The sequence below is a fragment of the Panthera onca genome, chromosome B1 (assembly GCF_046562875.1).
Source record: "Panthera onca isolate mPanOnc1 chromosome B1, mPanOnc1 haplotype 2, whole genome shotgun sequence".
NCBI lineage: Eukaryota > Metazoa > Chordata > Mammalia > Carnivora > Felidae > Panthera > Panthera onca.
The window spans coordinates 153,293,969-153,309,465 of record NC_138342.1 but is presented as its reverse complement, the minus strand read 5'-3'; the positions used below and the strand labels follow the sequence as shown (position 1 = coordinate 153,309,465).

Sequence of the window (15,497 nt, the reverse complement as noted above, 5' to 3'; positions counted from 1 at the left end):
TCCTCAGGAGGGATTTCTCCCTCTCTGGCTCCAGTGACTGCATTGTTCACCCCCTCGGTGCAGGTGGGAGAACCAGACAGGCTATATAATATTAACATCCTGTAAATTAACGAGCAGGAACCTGAATCTTAGCAGCACCGTGTTTAAACATGACCTACCACCAAACAGCCCAGCAAGCTGGGGGAAGAGAACCAATCTTGCATCACCACATGCATCCTGCTCAAGACGTCCCTCCCAGAGTCTCAGGCTGAAACACCTCCCTCTTGGCTGTGACTTCCCAGAGCCAAAATACTCTACCCCTGGGGAGGCTGACCCTAAGAGACACAGACCTACTGAGACTCAAAAAGACTCACCATCCTCTGCAGAGCAAAAGAGCATGGCCAGCTCCTCTGAGCCCTCTGAGACCCCAGGGAAGTGGCCAGTGGAGGAAAGTCAGACCACTGTGGATGCTTGCCCCTCTCTCTGAAGCTGATTCAGCCTCCCCGGGGCCACAGGACTAGTGGCCTTCTTCTGGACAGCCCTTGCGGCTGCTCTCCTTGGCTTAAGAGCCCAGAGCCCCAGCCCCACAGAGCAGGTGACCTACCTCCTCTGCTTAAGCAGACAGTCCTTTTGCATGAAAGCCAGACACCCAGCAGCTCTCCTCAGAACAAAACTGGATTATGACAAACTGAGAGAGGATTAGTGGAGGACACCATCTGCAGAGAGAATAATTAGCTTAGTGGGTTACACAGATTGTTCCTGGCCCTCTGCCCAAGGCTGCACTCTTCAAGACTGTTAAACACAGCCCCCATGGGCTTTCAGGGAAGCCCTCCCAGCACCAGGGGCTCCCACCTGATTCCAGCTGCTTGGATAGGCCATGAGCAGCCTGTGCTGACAGGGGGTGCTCCATGGAAACACAAGTACTGAGCTGGAAACACCAGGGGAGAAATGGTTAGCTGATTCCCATCTCCCTGAATAAATCAGAAAAGGAAATATGATGTCATTGCAAGAGATAGGAATTCGGTATATGAAGTCCTAAAAGAACCATCTGACAAGTACACATATCCATCAGCTCTTTTCTATACCAATGCTGAATAACCAGTTTCCCCCTTGTAAGACCCTACTTACTCATTTTAGACTGAAGTGGTCATTATGGCTTTATGTTGACAACACTTCTGGTGAAATTTTGAAGCCTGGAATTATCAAATCCTCTCTCTCTCTCTCTCTCTCCCTCCCTCCCTCCCTCCCTCTCTCTGAGGGCAGGAAACTATTCTTTCTTAGAAAATTCATGTTTAGGTTCAGGGTTGCTTAGAGGCAGGAATGAACTATGTAACTTGAAACTTGGTGGTTTCCTCAATGGAATTTAATGAGGTTAAAGAGTCACCTGCAGAAACAACTGGAACTGATAATGAATTGCCATCAAGAAACAAAGACTTAGTCAATGTGTGTTCAATATAAATATGACTGATCAGTTCTACAAATGAAATCACTCAAGGCTTGCTTCTGGCTGACAGATACAGGGTTTAGTCCAATTAGATGTGCACAGATGTGTGTTACCGAGTGGAGATCACTCTGTATTTGAAATATAGGTGTATTAGTCAAGATCCTCAAGTGAAATACAACCAATAGAATATTTAGAGATATAGATATGTAGAAATAGGTTATGGGGGATTGGCCTATACAATTATGGAGGCTAAAAAGTCCCACATCTGCAAGCTGGAGAGCCAAAAGGACTGGTGATGTAGTTCTTTTTTTTTTTTTTAATATGACATTTATTGTCAAATTGGTTTCCATACAACATCCAGTATTCATCCCAGCAGGTGCCCTCCTCAATACCCATCACCCAGCCCTCCCCTCCCTAATCCCAGCCAGAAGGCCTGAAAACCATCTGATGATGCAAGTCCCAGCCTGCATCCAAAGACCCAAGAACCAGGAGAAATGATGTCCAAGGTCAGGAGAAGATGGATGTTTCAGCTTATACAGAGAGAAAAAAATCACCTTCCCTCCACTTTCTTCTTCTGTTGGGGCCCTCAGAGGATTGTATGGTGCACACTCACATTGGGGAGGACAATCTGCTTTACTGAATCTACCGATTTGAATATGAATCTCTTTCAGAATCACCTTCAAGACAAGTCCAGAAATGATGTTTTAGCAGCTATCTGGGCATCTCTTAGCCCAGTCAAGTTGATACATAAAGTTAATAGTCACACTGGGCTTGCCCAGGTAATTTTAATAAGAACAAATATTGTCAAATACAATAGTCATTGGCTGAAATCCAGATTTTTTTATGCCAACTGTAGAACATAAGAAGCACAAACACATTTCAGATGGTATGTATTGGTTCATTGAGTACCCGAAAAGTGTACAACATTCATTGATATTCAGTAAATGCCAATTCATCTACCCTATGAAGTAGATATTATTATCATACCAATTTTTGAATGGAGAAACTGAGTCCTGGAAAACTTAGCTTTCCAAAAGACATTTGGCTGGCATGCGGTGGGGTCAGAATTTGGATCCAGGCTGCTTGGCATCAGCCTCCATGTGTCTAACCACTACACTTTACTTTTTGTGGGGAGAACAGCATAGGCCCAGAGAAGGAATTATTTTATTAAAGGAATAAGAAAGAGAATGAAGTGTCAAGAAGGGAATGAGAAGAGTTAAAAAGCAAGAGCATGCAGAAAACCAAGAAAAGAATGTTTCAAGTATGGAGGAATCCAGCCAAAGGCTGTTGAGACATCAAGGAAGAAAAGGTGGGGAAATGAATGGCCCTAGTTGCTGGCAGTGCAGAGAGGCTTGGTGGCTTCACAAGAGCTACTTTAGTAGACAGGTGAGAGCAGAAGATAGACTGTATGTAAGAGCATGGTAGGCAAATAGAGGCAGTTATTGGGAAGTTTGCAGTGAAAGGTAGGAAAGAGAGAAGATGGTAACCAGAGGAGATGGCCTGTGTGTGCCTGAAAACAGAAGAGATAAGCCAGTGCAGGGGGACACGGAGAATGCAGGAGAGAGGAGACAATGAGCGGAGAGTGGGGGGAGGGGGGTCACAGCTCATTATGGGACTTGGGACTGGCATGTAAATTCAGCCATTCAGACACAGAGTAAAAACTTCAGCAGGTTTCCACATCACCCAGACAAGGAAACCTGTAGCCTCTGGACAGTCATCACTCCCAAGAGTCTTGTCTCTATGATTTCCAGCGACCCAGTAAAATTTGGGACTCTCTAGTCAACCTATCTTTCACCTTTGGCATTGTTCATACCACTCTGTGTTTCCTTTTGCATTTATTCTTTCTTTCACTGCTTTGTCTGTGCTGGTGCTTGCATTGTGTCTTCTGAAATCTACATCATCAACCTTTTCATGGAGCATCGCCTCTGCTTCCTTGCTGTAACTGAAGCCCAACCCTCCTAATCTCACCACTTCCTCGGCAGCCCTTGAGGGAATGCTGTGTCACCTCTCACACCTTCCTAGGAATGGAACTGGCTTTCCACAAAAACTGCTATTCCACCATTTCTCACTGTCATACAAAGTCCCTTCTCCCTTTGAAGGGCTTGCCATTAGGCTTAGCTACTACCCACCACTCCTCATTACTATCATCTCATGGACTCACTCTGTCTCCCTCAGTCCTGGGGAATTTGGCACCCAATGATGCAGAATCTCCCTTTCTGCTTCATTCCAGCCAACATTCTCTGAGATCTAGATGTCTCTGTCACACCCAGCCCACAAGCTGGCTTCAAATGCCCTTGACTCAATACTCTATGTCTATACCCCACATCACCAGCTCACTCCCATGTCCATTCCCAAGGTCTTCTCTCCCAGACATGCTTGGTTCTGGAAACCTCAACTCTAAGATGTCAGTCTCAGGCCATGGCCTTCTATCTCTGGCTCTCTTCCTCTCTTCCCCCTACTACAAGTGTTCTCCATGCTCAGCAGAACTTAGTCACTCTCCTCAGATTCCTTTGCCCCCTTCCTACCTCTGGATCATTTTGTACCCAGCCCAGTGCCCATGGTACATTCTTTCATCCACTGTCTTGCTGATCAATCCAACCATCTCCTTCTTCTTTTCCACCCTCAGGGGTTGGAAGCTCAGCTGAACTTCGTCACTCTCCTCAGATTCCTTTGCCTCCTTCCTATCTCTGGATCACTTTGTACCCAGCCTAGTGCCCATGGGACATTTTTTCAGCCACTGTCTTGCTGATCAATCCAGCCATCTCCTTCTTCTTTTCCACCCTCAGGGTTTGGAAGCTTCTGGAGGAATTCACTCATTCCAGTGGATTGAAATTTCTGCCAACTCCTGGTATTAACATTATCTGGGCATCCAGTGCTAATCCTCAGTGCTTCTATATTTCTCTGGTCAGGTCCAGTCCTCACTCTATCTACTCCAAACCATCACCAATTTTTCCAGGTCACTGCCTCAACAGACTTCTGACCAAGATAATAGGAGCTGGGCTTTTTGTCCATAGGATTAAAATCATTCCTCTGCTACTTGTCCCTCTCTAGGCGTTGACCTCTTTTTACTCCCTCCTCTCCGAGAAAGACCCTCAGGAAAGCTTTAGACCTGGACCAGTATGCATTCGCCAAGTGTGGTAAAGTCTTTGATTGAATTATGTTTTCCATAGCTTGGGTTTAGGGGATATAAGGCTATCCTTGTATCTATCACTGTCCTACTCTCTACAGCTATTCTTCCAAACCTCTGCTTTCCCCACCTGCCCAAACCCCATTAATGCCCCCTCACCCTTAGCAACAACATCATCTGTGCCCTACTATTGTAAAGTAAAAATCAGAATGTGGTCACTTTGTTCTCAAATAAGCAGTTAAACAAGTTCCAACCCCATCCCACATAGATAGGAAACTCAGTACCCTTCGCCATGTCTCTGAAGGGATTCGGGGGACTAGAACTTTCATCTTCATGGACCAGAATCTCATTTACTGCTGCCAAATTCCCACTCACTGAGTAGCTTTTGATTTGTTACTTTTCTCTGTCCTACATTGATCTTAATTTCTTCATAACCAGATCATTGTGCATACTAGATGTCTGTGAGGTAGGGGGTAAAGATGAGCAGTTCAGATTATGTCACAGCTCAATGAGGAAGGACAATTTAAAGTGACTCTGGTACATCCCTGTATGCCAAAAGGGATGTATGCCTTGGTCCTCACCCTTTCCCGCCAGTGAGGACTTTTCATAGTGGCCCCTCCTCTTGGACACTAGCTTCCTCCATTGTTCCCTCTTTCAAATTCCTCCTTGGAACTCCCCAGATTCCTCACCTCTTCTACCCCTAAGGCTTTGCTATTTCTTTTTCCCCAACAAATGTTTTATTATCCTCAGGCAAAAAGACTTTGTTGTTGGGGCAGGTGAGATCAGTTGCTTACCTAACTGCCATGTCTGCGTTTTTCACTGCCAATAGGACCCCACTTTTTGAGGCTGAATATTGAATGTCCTGTCCACTTCTTATGCAAAGCCATTTATGTGGCCTTCTGCCTTCTGCTCCAGTATTCCCCAAGAGCTATCTTGGCACAACCAAAGAAGCCAATTAAGTTATTCTAAAAAATTTCTTCCCAAGATGATCTCTCCCCTGGCCCTAAAGCTAACTTCCACATCTGTCTCTCCCACATTGAAGTTAGGGTCCTGTTGTATAATGGCCCTTCTCAACTTTCTATCATGACCCCACACCTCTACCTGTTCTTTGTTTCATCATCCACCCACTTCTCTTGACCTAGAGGGAGAAGTGGTCCCCAACCTGGCTAATCTACCAGACTCCATCCTCTTTCTCTGCCTTGACCCTCAGTCCCCAGTTAGTCCTGCTCTGTCTCCACAAAGTCATTTTCTTCAGGCATCCATCCCTGTCTGGACTGGGCGTCCCTCCTCTCCTCCTGAGTGCTCTGCCCTTATCTTCAAACAGCACTATTGTGATTGGTCTGCTCCTCTCCTAGACTGGAGACTCTGTGAGGACAAGGCCTGTGTGTTCATTCATTCAGTTAATATGTGTGAAGTTTCTGCTCTATGTTAGATGCTGTTCTAGGGACATGGTCCCTACAGTGAGCAGAGCAAAGATCCTGCTCTCATAGACATTCATTCTAGTGAGGGGAACAAAAACACATAGCAAATAAATACATGACAGGTGGTAATAAGTGCTGTGAAGCAAAATAAAGCAGGATGAGGATACAAAGAGTGAGAAGAAGGGACTGCCTTTTTAGGGACATGGTCAGGGAAAGCATCTCTGAGGATGTGACATTTGGTTGAGTTCTGAGTGAAAAGAACTAGTCAGATAGGTACCTGGGAGAAGAGCTTTCTGGACAGAGGCAAGAAAATGTTCAAAATCCCCAAGAATGAGCTTGCCCCAAAGCCAGTGCAAGGAACAGGGGACACATCATAGGAGATTTTATGGATATATCTGTATCTCACACCTGCAGTGGAATGGCTTCTCTCACATGCTTCATAAACATTTTTTTGAGTGAGTGAATGATTGCTTAGAAACATGCTGAGGCTTACTGTGTATGTCTCCTACTTTCAGGGGTCCTTGCCCAGGGAAACTAAGGGTTCCCACCCATCTAACAGGTTGCACGCTCACAAAGCCTAAATTTACCTTCTGACAAGTGTCCCCTATAGGGTAAACCTTTGGCTTACATGATAATTTGTCCTTAATGGAGCTCCTTTTATGTTAATGAGCAGACTTCCTGCCCCCACTCCCCAGGCCCAAAAAAGTTTCCCAAGATGACTGATGACTGTCCCTTTCTCAGGGCCCTGACAGGAAGTAGGACTTGCAATGCACATTGGTGACCAGGGGAGATATCCTGCAACCTAAACTCCCCCACTTCCTGGTTCTGGCAAATCGCTTTATTTCTGTGAACAAGAAACCCCCATTGCCTGGTCCATCTCATGACCTGATTTGACCCAACTTGGGCCTCAGAAATTAGTTTCTATAGCAGTTAGAGACTGAATGTCAATACACATAACTCTAAACCCAAATACCAGTGGCTTAAGAAGTGGGTGTTTTTTTCTCTCACGTCACAAGTCCGGAGTCCAGTAGTCAGTGGCTGGTTCAGTAGCCTTAGCTGTCATCAGGGACCCCAAGATGGGATACTCACTCCTGTGCTTGTAACAGGACTGCTAGTGCTCCTGTGATCATCTCTGCATTCCCAATCAGAAGAAAGAAAGGGATAATGGGCAAATGGGCTTTCCAAATCCCAGAAAACCTACCCAGGGACTATGTCACATAACCATTCCAATCTGCAAGGGAGGCAGGGAAATGTTTTTCGGTTGTGTACATTGCCCCTCTGGGAAAATTGAGGTCCCATTGGTAAGACTAGGGGAGAATAAATCTTGGATAGACGACAAAGAGTCTCTCTCAGAATCAACCCTCTTGAGCTACCCATCATCCATGAATATCCTTTTTCATATTCATATTCATGCCCACTAAGAGTGATGCTTTCTTTCTGTTATGTCTAAATGTGGTCCCTGTAGCCCAAAGGTCTAAAAACTAAAAGTCAAAGATTCTACCTCAGCATCCCCCATATGCAATGACAGAAAAGGAAGATAACTGTCTTTAAAACTCCCATTAAGGAAAGAGAATGATGGGAAACTCATTGCAGTCATTGGTCCATAACAATTCTGGAATATTCTAAACAGAACACAGAATAGGCATGGACTGTTGGTCTTGGCCATGGGCTGTATTCCTGGCCAGTTGCTTCACCCTCTGGGAGAATTTCTCTTAAGCATTTTCCTCACTGTTTCCCCTCTAGGAGGTTTTTCCTCATCCATTACTCCCCTTGCTCCATCTCAGAATGGTCTTTGGAAGAATGACTTTCCTTAGAAATTCACAGCTTTTAAAGCTCACTTCCTATTTGCTTTGGTTTGGAGGTGCAGGAATCATTTTTGTTTAAGAATCTTGGGATGTTGCAGGTCAGGTTAGGCTTTTGATGGTAATATTGTTCTCTCAAAACTTAACTGACTTTGGTTCTAATTGGCTCCAGCCAATTCCATATGCAAACAGCCACACAGAACCAAAGATCCTATCTAGACTTAATTTTTAGGGCTGCTTGCCTTTTTCTGTTGGCTTCTATGTAATCCCTTAGCCCATAAAATATGACTACTGACCTGAGGTAACTTCTAACAATAAGCTCCAATCAGAAGGTTTAATCCTAATTTTATTAGGAGATCAATACTTTTGCCTGATGGGATAGCAGTCCAGTCTTATCTTACTGTGGCTGTCATTCTCAAGTCATTATTTATAAATTGTTTAGTTTGAAGTATAGAAAGAGTTGGGTTTTTTGATCCTGTAAGACTCCAAATTACAGTGATCTCTTTGGACACCCATGTGGATAGCAGGCCAAAAGGTGGAAGCAACCCAATGTCCATCAGTGGATGAATGGACAAACAAAATATAGTCTATCCATACAATGGAATATTATCCTGCCTTAAAAAGGAAGGAAATTCTGACACAAGCTACAACATGGATGAACTCTGAGGACATTATTCTAATGAAATAAACTCATCACAAAAGGACAAGTGATTCTAATAATATGAGGTGCCTAGAGTAGTCAAATTCATAGACAATTAAGATGGTGGTTGTCAGGAGCTTTGGGGAGAAGAGAATGGGGAGCTATTGTTTGCTGGGTACAGAGTTTCCGTTTGGGAAGATGAAAAAGTTCTGGAGATGGATGGTGCTGATGGCTGCATGACAATCTGGGTGTACTTAATGTCACTGAACTGTATACTTGAAAATTATTAAAATGGTAAATCTTATGTGCATTTGCCATAATTTTTAAAAAATCATCTTTAATAAATTATAAGCAAAAAAATTGTAATGTTCTCAGCATAGATTGTAGACTGTAGGTGAAGGGTATATCTCTAAGATGTATTTTCATCCATCTCTGCTTGCAGACTTCCCTACTCCAGTCTGAATTTCTCTCTCTTTCTCTCTGTATTTTGCTGTCAGAAGTCTGTTTTTTTCTTACCATATTCCCTGATGCTACAGCTTTGTTTGGCATATGATATACATTCCAAGGTACAGTAGGTGACAGTTTAAAATGTCTTCAAATGCATCATGAGGTTACTAGTTTTTATTCTGTAATATCTGATATATTAATATCTCTCTACCTACTTTCTTCATTCAGTTACTTTCGAATATTAGGTTGTCAGTCCCACTCCTGGTACCTGTCTGCCTCAGGTAGGAATTGGTAGAATTGTGTGGTAGAAGCCACCAAATTATGGCGGTTTAAACAGAAATGGGCTTGTTTTCGTTGTCTAACGAACAGTCTAGAAGTAGGTAACTGATGATGTTGGTTTGGTGTGTAAAGGTTAAGACCTCTCTGATTTGAATAGCCTTTTTCTTAGGGTCCAAGATGCTTCTGAGATCTCAGCCATGTCATCTATCTTCTTGGCAGGAAGAGCAAATGATAAAGAGAGACAAAATGTGTGTTCCAGAAGTGCCTGGGTGGCTCAGTCAGTTAAGTGTCCGACTCCTGATTTCAGCTCAGATCATGATCTCACAGTTCATAAGTTCGAGCCCTGCACTGGGCTCTGTGCTGACAGCATGGAGCCTGCTTGAGATTCTCTCTCTCATTCTCTGCATTTTTTCTCTCTCTTCTTTCTCTCTCAAAATAAGTAAATGAATTTACAAAATGTGTCAGGTGGATATGCTCCTCTTAAAACACTTCCCTGATATACCAGCTAGGAACTGCTACTTATATTTTATTGGGGACAAACTTTATCAAACAGCCAGCCCTCTCCAAACACGAGAATTCTGTTAGTAATGCAAAGGAGGAAGGTAAATGTTGGAGAACAAGAATTCTCTGTATCTCTACTGACGAAATTCAAGTTCTCTTGAAACCACAAGCCAGCATCTCATAGCCAATCTGTCAACTGTCCTATTAGACTGCTTTCACCTTACTTTGGTCATTCTTAGTAGGTAGAATAAAGTTTTTAGAAAATTTTATTTTTATGTATTTTCTTTCAATGTACCTATGCTATATATATGTAAATAAAAGTTATGTGTGCCTTGTAAGTTCCTTTAGGGAACCAGTCAAGATTCTACAGAAAAACAGAACCAAGAGGAGAGATAGATAGATGATGATTTTAGATAGATAGTTGATAAATGATGGTGATAGATAGTAGATTTATAGATTGATAAATTGATAAATGATTGACAGATGATGGTAGATGATAGATAGATAGATAGATAGATAGATAGATAGATATTAAGAAATTTATTTTAAGAAATTGGCTTATATGATTATGGTATGTTAGTATATTAGTCCAAAATCTATAGGACAGGATGGCATTCTAGAAACTTAGGTAGGAGTTGGTGCTGCAGTCTTAAAGCAAAATTTCTTCTTTTTCAGGAAGTTTCAGTTTTTTTCTTGAGACCTTCAGTTGATTAGAAGAGGTCCAGCAACAATATCAAGAGTAGTCACCTTTACCTAAAGTCAACTAATTACAGCTGTCAATCACACTTGGAAAATACCTTAGCAACACCTAGATTAGTGTTTGATTAAATAATTGGGTACTATAGTCCTGTCAAGTTGGCACATAAAACTGACCATCATAGACAGGTAACACAACGTAGATGAAATGGCACTATTATCGGGTCAGAGCCTTGGGTTCCAGTCTGAACTTTGATATCTAGTGATGTTCCCTTTGCTCTGGGCCTCATTCCATTACCTGGAAATTTAAGGGCATGGACAAGAATACCTTTGTGTTCCCTTCCAGATGTAATATTTTTAAATATTAAATATTTTGAATATTCTGATTTTAATTTAAATATTAAATATTTTAATTTTAATATTTGATGTTAAAATATGACTTTACTGTGTATTTTTTTGTACTTCTAGGATCCACAGTCATGTCTTAGTATGATGATGAAGGTGATAAAAACAATGTTGATCAACATTATAGAATATGAAGATTCCCCCCCAAAAATTAAAAATAGAACTACCATGTATGATCCAGAAATTTCACTTCTGGGTATGTACCCAAAATAAATAAAACAGGATATCAAAGAGATATCTGCCCCTCCATGTTTATTGCAGCATTATTCACAATAACCAAGATATAGAAACAACCTAAGTGTCTACTGATGAGTGAATGGATAAAGAAAACATGATGTGTGTGTGTGTGTGTGTGTGTGTGTGTGTGTGTAATGAAATATTATTCAGCCATAAGAAAGAAGGAAATCCTGCTGTTTGTGACAACATGGATAAAACTGGAAGGTATTATGCTAAGTGAAAAAAGCCAGACACAGAAAGACAGTTATTGCCTGGTCTCACTATATGTGAAATCTTAAAAAAAAAAAAAAAAAAGTCAAACTCATAGAAACAGAGAGTTTAAAAGTGGTTGCTGGGGCTGGGGTTGAGGAAACAGAAATAGGGAGAAATTGGTAAAAGGGCACAAACTTCCAGTTATACGATGAATAAGGTCTGAGGATCTAATGTTGTAACATGGTAACTACTACAAAAAAAGTTGGTGATAAAGGATGAAAAGAAAAAGTAATGACCAGATCTGCCCTGAATCACTCAAACATAGCCAAAATCTCCAGGTTATAGTGTATATCATAGCCTTCTGAAGGAAGCAGTTATGTAAACTCTACTTGAACACTAACTGGAGTCTGTGAACCTAAACATCCAGGTCTTATCTAGAAAATTACTGAATCCGGCAATCTGCAATGGCTGTTAGTATGGCCAACTGTTAAAGTCAGGGTTTCAACGCTAGTTTTGTGATTTTGTACAAGGTATTTAATCTCTCTAAGCCTCAGTTTCCTCATATGTGAAATGAGAATGACCATTATTATATCTATCCTATGGAATTATTGCAAGGATTAAAAAGAGATAGTTAAAGCTCCTGGAATATAACTCTATTTACTAACTGAAAGTACTCTTCAGCATTCCTTGGTAAGTACATGAAATTTTTTTTGTTGTTGTTTTTATGACCAAACAGGCCTGTAAGATAGATGAGCTGAGATACACACATTCATTCCACAAACAGTAAATAGGAAAAGGCACATCAACTACCATTAAGTTCAAGAATGCTGGACTCTGTGGCTTTTGTATGGATCTCATGGGAGATCTGAGAAAAGTCCATGTTTAACTAAAGAACATTGGGTGTGGCCAAAATGAGCCACGTTCATAGGTAGGTCCATAACCTGTTTCTCTCCTGTCAATATCACCTCATGATGCTTTCAATTATTCAACTAACAAACACTTACTGAGTACTAGCCACCATCCAGGCCCTACACAAGGCATCAGGGCCCCAGAGAGGAAGAAGGCATTGTCCATGTCTTTGTGGGACACGCAAGCTATAGGGAGAGGCCCTCGATAAACAGGTGAAATGTCCTGTCATTATGATAAAGATAGTCACATTCATTCAACAAGCCTACTATGGCTTGGAGAACAGGGAATAAAATAGTCATCAATAAAATGAAATACTCTCATGACTTACAATCTAGGGGGAAACAGTCATTAAAACAAATCATTCAAATGGTTAAGTGAACACTTACGATGTGCAAAGTGCTGCTGGTGATGCATTTAGTGCCACAGACCATGTCACAAGGGCTCAGGAAAGCTTTCCCCGGGCAAGAGATGATTAAGCTGAGACATGAGGAACCAGAATGATGGAGGCAGAATGAGGGAGGAGAGAGTGTTCTAGGAGAGAAGACAGTGTATGCAAAGTTCTGGAGGGAGGACAGAGGAGGACTGGAAAAGTGTGGATGGGTAAGGCCCAGAGGCAGTGGGCATAGCCACCAGGATGGACTGGACAAGAAAGAAGAGTCCAGATCATTACAGTGCCTTTTAAGCCTCATGAAGTCTTTGGGGCTTACTCTGTGAGCAACAATTGTATTGCAAGTTTGAAGCAAGAAACTGACATAGTTCAACTTTATGTGTGTTATATATTTGTGTGTAGCGAAAAGGGAAGATACAATTTACAAAAAAATAAAATTCAGAGATCTTAAGTGAGGATACATGCTGGAGTAACCAACCCTCAAAACAAGATGCAGGACATTATGATCACTTTAGCAAGTTCCCTCTTGCCAACGTCCATCCCATAATCAGACTTGTTTTGTATGTTTATTTACTCTGGCAATAGTGTAGAGAATGGGTGATGGGGGTGGGGGAAAAAACTGATGAGGGATATACTTGGGTAGTAGCAATGGGGATTGAAGCGAAGGAACTCAATAAATAGAAGAAAATGTTGGTAGAGCTTGGAATGTCTGGGAAGGAACAGGGGAGGGGCAGTCAGGAATATGACCCACCAGTTGCTGGCTGGAGTAGTTGGAGGGACGCCTAACCACCCTGGGGAAGAAGGATCTGGAAGACTTTCCAGAAGAGCTAATGTGCAGGCTGAGTTTTGCAAAATCAATGAGAGTTAGCCAGGTGAGGGGAGTGAAAAGTGCATTTTAGGAAGGGGGTGGCAAAGGACAATCTCAGGGAAGATCCTGGGAATGAATACAGATGGGAGCACCTGGATCTAGCCTCACCTTAAATATACCCTAAGACATTTTACTTCTGTGCAACAATAAAATCTCACTTGGTCTAAGCTAGTTTGAGCTTCTGATGTAACAGAGACTTGTGGCTATGAGGAGAAAATTGAGAGGGATGGAAAAGGAGATGAGAGCAGCCTCTAGGTCCAGGGTGTTGAGCCCCAGATCAATGCCACTTAGGAGAGAAGTCAAGAAAGAACACCTGAGTTTCCAGGCACAGTGACTGACGTGTAGGACCTACCCCAGGACTGTGGGCAAGGACAGCTCCCACCCAGTGGGTCTAGACTCGGAGACTCACCCCCTCAAACCACTGTGTCAGGATCCACTCCCCCTGGCAAAACACCCCATGAAAATCCTGAGCCCCCAAGGACCCCAAAAACCTAGCAAAACTCCCCAGTCATCCATTCTATGGGAGAAGACTGAGCACTTTAACACTCCCCAGGCTGGGGGTAGAGGTGAGAGGACACATCCATTGCATAAATTTGGAAGTCATTTGCAATGGATGGACATTGAAGTCATGTGACTAGAAAAAAAATCCCTCAAGAATATGTGACCTGTGACCATTGAGGACATTATGCTGAGTGAAAGAAACCAATCACAAAAGGGCAAATACCGTATGATCCTGCTTATATGAGATGTCTAACATATTCACCCTCATAGAGCCAGCATGTAGAACAGTGATTGCCAGCTACTGGAAGAAAAGGAACACAGAGAGGTGCTCATCAATGGGCATAAAGTTTCAGTTACATGGGATGGATAGGTTCTAGAGGCTTGCTGGACGATGGATTGCCTGTAGTTAACAAGACTGTGCTGTGCACCTAAAAATGTATTGAAGGTAGATCTCATGTTAAGTTTTACCATAATAGAGCTTTTAAAAAGAACATGAAGTTTAAAAAGAGAAGAGGGTAAGGATCAAACAATGGATGACACCAACATGTCAGGGACAAATAGAGGAAGAGAAGTCTTCACAGAAGGCAGAGAGTGAATGCATGGAGAGAGAGGTCATTCAGGAGAAAGCAGCTTGTGAGAAACCAAGAAACATCAGCCAAGGATGACAAGGATGGAAAGGGATCCATGATGCAGCAACCACATGTTGCAAAATGACACCCTCTGTGAGATTAACAAGAGTGTGAAGGTTGCCAGAAAAAGAATGGGTAAGTTGGAATGAGGAGCCCGAGACCCTCGTGGGAAGGAAGGGCACCCCCTCCCCATTCCTTTAACCCTAGTAATTTGCAGGAGTGGAACAAAGTGCCCTAACCAAGTTTTTCCTCATGGCGGGAAAGACAGCAAGGGGCCCTGAAGTAATATGACCATGAGGGTAACGAAAGTGGTACAGAACAGAACTAGCTTGATGGAGTCACTGGGCTGATGGTAATAATACTTTGAGTAGTTGAAGTGGTAGATGCTAGACGCTTGGGCTCTCTTACTTCTTCCCTGACTCAGGGAAAAGCTATAACCTGGGAGCTGTCACTCCTGGCCAGGAACTCTCTTGGTAGGCCCTAACGCAAAGAGACAAGGAGACCTGGGAAGGTACCAATGGAGGCGGCTGCAGGATCAGACAGTTCAGCCACCAACCTAAGCCAGCATCCAAGGTTTTCTTCATGGAGACTCCTGGGCAAGGAGTCATGGCTTACAGTCAAGGAGGCAGGGAAAGCAGGACTCACCCTTGTCAGTGGGCACCAGGGCTTCCAGGATGCAGAGGGCAAAGCTAGCCAGGAGAAGACTCGATCCCTACTAATCTCAGCATGTGGATGCTTGGGCACCGTGCTAGGGGACACCCCCACAGGGCTGTTTCCTGCACCCCAAAGCAAAGTCAGGATACAGGGAACAGGAAGTCACAGATGATACAGGCCAGTGAAGAAGTGGGATGAAACTAGACCTTGGTGGGAATAAAGTCCAAAAACACATGAAGACAGTAAATGGAGGTCAGTCTTTTCATGGAGATAAATCCTTGACCTTGAAAGGAAGGAGAGAAGTGGGGCTTGGGTTAGAAGGATATGTAAGATGGGGGCATTCGTGAGTGTTTATAGGAAAGCCTGAGAAAGCTCATC

General features: G+C 42.9%; 1 protein-coding gene across 1 annotated transcript in view; it reads right to left on the bottom strand.

Annotated features, from left to right (window-relative positions):
- The window catches only part of RP1L1 (RP1 like 1), a 51,279-nt gene extending 50,340 nt beyond the window's left edge, over nt 1-939 (bottom strand). The window contains exons 1-2 of the mRNA XM_060653705.3: nt 832-939; nt 354-695 (exon numbers count right to left, since the gene is read on the bottom strand). The gene's annotated coding sequence lies outside the window, so the exon portion shown is untranslated. The remainder of the gene's footprint in view (nt 1-353; nt 696-831) is intronic.
- Between the last annotated feature and the right edge of the window lie 14,558 nt (nt 940-15,497).